The sequence below is a fragment of the Meles meles genome, chromosome 7 (genome assembly GCF_922984935.1).
Source record: "Meles meles chromosome 7, mMelMel3.1 paternal haplotype, whole genome shotgun sequence".
In the NCBI taxonomy this organism is placed as follows: Eukaryota; Metazoa; Chordata; class Mammalia; order Carnivora; family Mustelidae; genus Meles; species Meles meles.
The window spans coordinates 127235832-127243518 of record NC_060072.1 but is presented as its reverse complement, the minus strand read 5'-3'; positions in this window follow the sequence as shown (position 1 = coordinate 127243518).

Below are 7687 nucleotides of genomic sequence, written 5' to 3'. Positions count from 1 at the left end.
TACCCGTGTCATAAACCCTACACCATCATAATAAAACATGCTTGCTTCATTTGTTTATATTAGGAGTGTCTTGATACAGAATGCTTTTTATTTAATCCAGCTAATAGAGCAGCAGTGTGTTCTGATTGGAAATGAAGCTGCACAGCTTTGTCACGTGCATTTGATAGGAAATATTGCCCCTTCTGCATACCACCCCCTGCAAAATGGATTTTATCTCGTTTCTGGGGTGCTTTATATATAACAATCACATGGAATTTGAAAAGAACATAAAAGTTTGCCTGCACTGGCTAATCTCTTCTTCCTTGATTATTTAAAACTTTATTCCCCATTAATTTCCTTCTGAGGAGTTTTCACTCCTCCGTGAATCGTATATTAAGAGTCTATTCTTTCCAAGTTATTGGTCATCAATAAAAAAATGAGACATTGACCGGTGGGGGGAGTGTTGTTGTTTTCACAGTGATTTTACTGCCTCATATAGCCCTTTGGCGTGCCCTTCTCCATTTTGTAGAAGGGGAAGCTGCAGCTCAGTGAGGTTCAGTGACCCTCATGTCAGCCGCACAGCTGGTGAATGGCAGAGCCAAGACCAGTGTAGACTTCTGACCTTGAGGCTTATAGTTATTTTATTCCACATATTGGGTTGTTACATATACAATGGCTTCCATTTAAAATGCCAGCAATTATAATCTATACTAATTTCCATAGCTGTAGGATTGAAGCTCCAACTTTCTAGAAGCTTTTGCTCTAAAGGAGTACAGCTATATCATACAAGACGGCTCTATTTCACCTTCTCGTGTGGCCCAGGAACTAGAAGTGTTCACACCAGAGATTCTCCAGAAGATCTTCAATTCTTTAAGCCACAGCTAGCTGTCTCGAGGCGAGCCAACAAGCCACCTGAGAGATTAGCTTGATGTGGACGGATAAGGGCACATTTTGCTGACCTTTAAACTACCACAGGTGCTAAGCTAGTTAAGCCTCCAGCTGCGGGCTGTTGGAGACCAAGTCCCTCACCACGTGACTGATCTCTATCTTCCTGCTGCAAGAATCTGCAGTTTCTCCCAATGCAGGGATGAACCATTTCCTCTGAGAATACAGCTAACTAACGCTGCCCTTTCATGCTTGATAGTCCCATTAAAGAGATTCCCTGTCCCCTGCCATTAATCTATCTCCTTCTCCTTCTCACTTGCTGTGATAGATCCATGCACACTTTGCTTATGGTGAACTGTGCATTTTTTGAAAACGTGCCTCACTGTTGTAAAGATCTCCCACACTCTTCTGTTGCCTTTCACATAGAATACGTTTAAGAAATATTGCCTGAGGGGCAGTTAATCTAAGACTTTCCAGTTCCTTGAGGCCAGTACCAATTTAAGAGAAGTTTCAGAGATTAGGCGGGAGCACTCTGAAGTCAGCTCTGCAGTCTACAACAGTCAGGTCAAGAGAAGCCAGTTCAAACTGCTTTCTTCTTCCAAAAGGATTATTTGTTTACTTAGCCACGAGTGTTCTTACAACAAAGCATGCATCCGTTAGAGATGACTCTCCTTGATGTTTTTTTGTTTTTCACTTGTGAAAGCACATCTTACAGTATTAACATCTTGACATTAACTTCTAGGAAATATTAGTTCTGAGCCTACTTACACCCCAGATTCCACAGAGCAAAACAAAATAAAAATGAAGGAGGCATCTGATGAAAGAATTTCTTGAAGAATCCATTAGCATCAACCATCATGCAAAAAAACCAGCTGAAGTTCTCTGATGGTTTCTGAAGCGGAACTGTTGACAATTAGATGCTTATATTCCCCCAGGGTCCTAAGTTAAAGCAGAAAGGATGGAAAAGAAATCGGATGAAGAACAGTATGCTAGTTTGCCAAAGGTAGAAAAACCAATATTTTTTTATCTTATCCTTTCTGAAAATCTTGAGCAGAATTTTTTTTTTTTCAAACCTATCTTTCCCTTCTGACAAAAATCTATTTCCAGGAACTACATAAGACATGTATGAGATCTGTCACATTCATGAAATCCAGAGATGAACTTTTTTTTAACCCTTAGATCATAGTCACAGCATTTACTCCACATGTTAAGTGAAAGAAGGGTAGGGAATCCCATTTTTTCAGGTCTCACTTGAGGCTGGCCCAGGCCGAATGCTTTCACATGCATTTGCCTTTCAAGCGAGGAAAGAGGTTTAAAGGCGAGAGCAAAGAAAGATGACTTGAAATAACCAGGGTGCAAAACTCCTGCTTGAGTTTACAACTTCATTGCAAGGTAGAGGATATAATCTTAAACTAGAGAACACTCTTTCACTTTCTTTCCCTCTCTGAAATACAATTTCTATTGAGACAGCTAATGGTCCTTAAAATGTCTCATCAAGGAAGCCACAGAACATTTTTAAAATGTAGAGTTGTTTTTCCTTTCTTTTTTCCAGGTAATAAACACTTGACATTTAGGAAATGCAGTTCTAAATTTACAAGCCACCCAGCACTTCTCAGACACACTCATAGTATTGCAAGATGCCAGTCGTGTACATAAATACACCTTACGGAGCAGAACTTCATTTATTAACATGGTACGTTTTTGGAAAGGGACATTAATGCCTGATTCATGGAGAGTGAAGTAAGATTCAAATTAAACATTTTAAAAGAAGGATAACTACTTTTTAATTCCTTACCCTACCTTTCTTAGTCATCATGTACGTCACACCATTATGAACTAATGGTTTGAATTGTGTTTGCTCAGCTCATCACCAGTAGCTTTGGCAAAGAAGGAAGACCAAATAGATGCTAATCTCTTAGCCTGTTTGTCTGGGTCTTAGTGGTAAGCAAAAGAATCCAGCTCTGGCTATCTTAAACGCAAAGGGAACTTACCCAAATGCGAGGAGGGCTGGAGGACCAGGCTTGGGAAATAGCCACAAAACCCAGAAGCACGGGAAAACCAGGCAGCAGGACTCATACATGGGCTCACACTGTTGTCTCGTCAGCGATGAGGTCAGGACTATGGCTCCCACATCCCTTTGTTTTCCTAACATTCACTGAGGACCTGAAGTCCAAGCAGAGATTTGGATCCATGGCAGTGAGAGGAAAGATATGGGTATGTGACTTAAGTAGAAAAATTTCCATAGTATGAGAGGTTTCCTGAAAGGGACATAATAAAGGGTAGTTTGGATGCTGGACAAGCCCTGGTGGCATATTAACCCCCACCCGCCAACATTCAAGGGCAAGCTTATCTATAACAGGGACTATAATATAGTCTCACAATTCATCTTCTCTCTTTTCCTCTGGCAATGACCACCAGTCTTATGTCCAATTAAAACAGAAGAATAGGGGCGCCTGGGTGGCTCAGTGGATTAAGCCACTGCCTTCGGCTCAGGTCATAATCTCAGGGTCCTGGGATCGAGCCCCGCATCGGGCTCTCTGCTCCGCAGGGAGCCTGCTTCCTCCTCTCTCTCTGCCTGCCTCTCTGCCTAGTTGTGATTTCTCTCTGTCAAATAAATAAATAAAATCTAAAAAAAAAAAAAAAAAAAACAGAAGAATACTCTTGGATCTAGTTCAAAACTGCCTTTTTATAGTTCAAATGAGGTTCTGGGAAAGTGTGGTTTGCCGGCATCACCGCCGAGAAAGCAGCAGTGTCAGGAACTGAACCCCTATGTTCTGAACCCACAAACAATACCTATATCAGTTGGTCATGCTGATCAAGTCAGTCATTCAATGTGAGGTTGCACACCGCGGAGTAAGTTACCATCCCCCTAGATTGCCGGTGGACCAGGAGACCCAGAGATGCTGTAGAACGTCGCCCTGAGTGATCCCATCTAGTGCCAGAAGCAGGATTTGAACTCACATCTTGCTTCCTCCAAAACCGGATTCTGTGATGTCCCACTGCCTGTTCTAAAACACCTTTCCCCGAAGGGGAAACACTAGATTAAAAAAACAACGAACAAACAAACAAAAAGACAAAGGAAACGGGAGCTGGGCTGTTTTGTCCTGAGAACAATAATCAGTAATAATACTATCATTTATTGAGCAGTTTATGTGTGAAGGCATTCTTCGTGTTATCTCAATTAGCTTTCCAGGTAGAGTCCAAGAACTCTAAGGCCTTGACAAGTTAAGGAACTGGCTCCAGACCTTGCTGATGGTTTCTGGGCCTGGTGGGGTGGGGGGCAGGGAGAGGCAAAGCTAAGACGCACACGCACCTGTGACTCCAAAGCCCATGATCTTAATTGCTCCCCGTTGCCAGAGCTTGCCAAAAGGCTAGAGCTGTAACAGAGCAAACTCAGTGCTGGGCTTTAATTCCCTGAACCCTTCTGATAGGGGTCGTTTCGGTGCAGAACCCAAATACCTCATCCCTCTAAGAAGAAGGTGAATCTATAAACTGGAAAGGCATGAGAAAGGGGTTTTCCATTTCTTGACAGATTCATCCTTGCTCAGAGCTTTCCTGTGCTCTCTTCATCCACGTACTGGGATGACTGAAATTCTCAGACCATTGACCCTCTTGTGAAAAATTCCCTCAGAGCAGAAGGCTGCAGATCAAGGCCATCGCAACACTCCCAACCACCAGAGGGCAGTGGACCCATACCTCCTCGCTCCTGGTCTTGGTCTCTCTGGAGCAGCGGCTTCACCTGGGAGCTTTCTAGAAAGGCCAGAGTAAGACCCATCCCTGGCTGACTGCAACAGAACCTTCATTTTAACAGTATTCCCTGGTGATCTGTGGGCAAAGTAAAGTTTGGGAGGCACTCTCCTAAATCATAGCTCGGTCATCAAGAACCAAATGGTCCCATTTTCTTCCCTGCGTTTTAAATATGGTAACAACTCCGTGGAGTATTTAACGTGAGCGAAGCATTTTGTGTTAATCGCCTCAAATTACCATTTTGGGGGAATGTATCCTGAATCCTCTTTTTTAGTTGAGAAGACTGAGATTTAGACAGATTAAATAATAAGGTAGAAATTACAAAGCCAGATGGAGGTTTCCAGATTGAAACACAGGTCGATCTTTCGATGAAGCAGTACCACTTCCTGTCGTTCCTGCTGCCTTTTAAAGCACTGTTTTTAAGAGATATGTTTTGGGGTCACAAAAAGTTAGAAAGTAATTTGGTTTATTTTACTCTCGCCTTGACCACTCGCTGGCTAAATGTCTCAGGTGTGGGGATTTAGTCAATGATTAGTCCTCTATCTTGCCTCCAAAGGACTATAATATATAATAGAAATGTTCAAAAATAATCTTCATGATCATGAGAAATTCATTTCTTCCTTAAAACAGTTCTGAGTTGTGTCTGTCAGATTTTAATCCCTCCAATTCCATACAGTTTAATGTATTCCATACAGTTTAATGTGGTCCTTGGAATAGTCCTGTGACTTCCAGACCCACCAGTAGATGTCAGTATTTCTTTGGACACCGCAGTGACCTCTTGGGTTTTGCCTCACCATTCTGTCAGGCGGTGAGTTTTCTGACTGGGCCCTGACTCTCTGTTTGAGAGAAGACATCCAATACTTACCTACCCATCTTGTGACAGCCTCTATTAAGCCACATGGAAACCCTCCTATAGTCTTGAAATAACCATTTTCCTTTAATACCACCTTCTTGGAGAGAGTTCTCATGACTTTTTCCTTTATCTCATTTTTCTGTCACCATTCTGTCTGAAGAATGGACAGAGGTTTCTTCTACATTTCACTTGGCTGGAGGAATCTTCTTGGACAGGTATCTTCAAGGATGTTAATGACCCCAAAGCAATCTTCCGTATCTCTTTTCTCTGTTTCTCTGTCTCTGTCTCTCTGCCTCTCACACACACACACACACACACTTTTATGGGAAAGATTCAGAGGATTTTCTCTCGAGGAGATCTCTCTGTGCGGGGGTTGGGAAAAGACATTTCAGGATACTAAAGCCAGATTTCATCGAGACTTTAGCTGGTAAATCAAGCCAACGCCACTCACCAGGAATTAAGCAGCTACCACTTGGCTAAACGCCAATCCAAAAAGAATTGCCCTTTGAAGAAAGTGACTCAAATCTGGATGACAGACAGTTGCTTTGGGTACTTTTATCAGAGTTGGTTGAGTAAGATCACAGCCCTCTACCAAGGCTTTATTTATTTCTCAAATAATATTTTATTCGCAAATGTTTTCTGGAGCCTGTTTCAGAGCTTTATATGTGTAAGAAGTCTGAATTATTTATCAGGTTAATGGCAGACTAGGATTTAAGTTGACGCAAATTTGATTTTGGACTCCGGTGTTTTATTTGTGTGGCATTTTCATGCCCCCACCAGCAGTGGAGATGCTGATAGCAATTAGCCTCTTCCCAGCTGAGAGCTTTTTCTTGTTTGCTTTCCAGAATCCTTCCACTACCTTTTCCTTTTTTTTTTTTTTTAACCTATGCTTTAGATTAACTACATAAAATTCTTTGACAGGTATCTGAAGGGACTAACTTCCCTGACGAGGAAGATCATTAGTAGCTTCTCTGTGAGAAACAAATCTTGAGAGGGATTAAATAAGAGACACACTTTCTGAGTCATTAGATGCTAGACAGGTTAAAATCCCAGAAAAATATGCTGTAGCATTCAATTTGGCACTAGGTAATGACTTAATGGTTCTCTAGATTTCTGATATTCTGTGTGGAACAGTTGAGCCCTCCTGAGGCCTGATTAGCAAACAGTCTTACTTCACTTTGCAGGCAAGGATGTAAGCAGTTGTTAGTTGGAAAATTTAAAAGCGCTTTAGGGTTATTCACGATGCCTGTTTTGTAATTTAGCAATTATGTAGATTGATGGTGAGAGTCATCCCCGCTCAAGAAGTCTGGAGACGGAGCTAGTTTATTGTTTGTCAGAACTCATCATCATTTAGGTTTGGGGGTTTTGTTGTTCTTATTAGCATCCTCTAGTGGTTGATGTTGGGGTCCGTTATCAAAGGAAGGAGACCGAGACAAAGTGAAAGTTATGCAAAGCCTTATTCTATACCAAGCATTAGAAGTCAGACTGACCGGCCAGGGCCGCCTCCGAAGAGAGCGACCCTGCCCTGATCTCACGGGCTGGTTTTATAGGGCATAACCGCAGACCCAAGGTATGTGGCTTCTATTGTTAAGGCCTTTACTCCCGGAATCGATACCCGGAACCGTACCAGGAACTACTGGGGTGTTTATTCCCGGAATGATGTCCGTGGATGTAAAGAACAATATGGCTACCTAGGCAATATGGAGGTGGTCTGGCTAAGCAGGCCCTCGTAGTTAAACAGGTTTTAACATTAAATCGTCCCTAACAGTTGAGAGCATCCACTTTGGGCCGGGATTCAAATTTCAGCTCCATCATTTATCAGCTGGGTGGCTTTGGGAATAGTAGGTCTACGAACCTCAGTTTACTTATCTGCAAAATGGGCATTGTAATGTTTGATTTATAGGATCCTTCTGAGTTATCCATAATGGAACCAGAAAAACATCTTTTCTCTGTCCTCATCCCCACCTCTAGGAACTGATTTTAGCTATGTGTGGGGGAGGCTGATATGCCTAATAATTGATGTACTTGTTCAATAATCATATATTAAGCACATACTGTGTGTATTCAGGCACATGTGTGCTAAACACTGAAGATACAGCAGTGAACAAGGCAACAGAGGTCCCACCTGTCATGGACTTTATATTCTAAGAGGATACATGGGCAAATGAGCAAGTCAACAAACACTCAAGTGTGTAATAACATTATACAGACAGGGATAAGTAT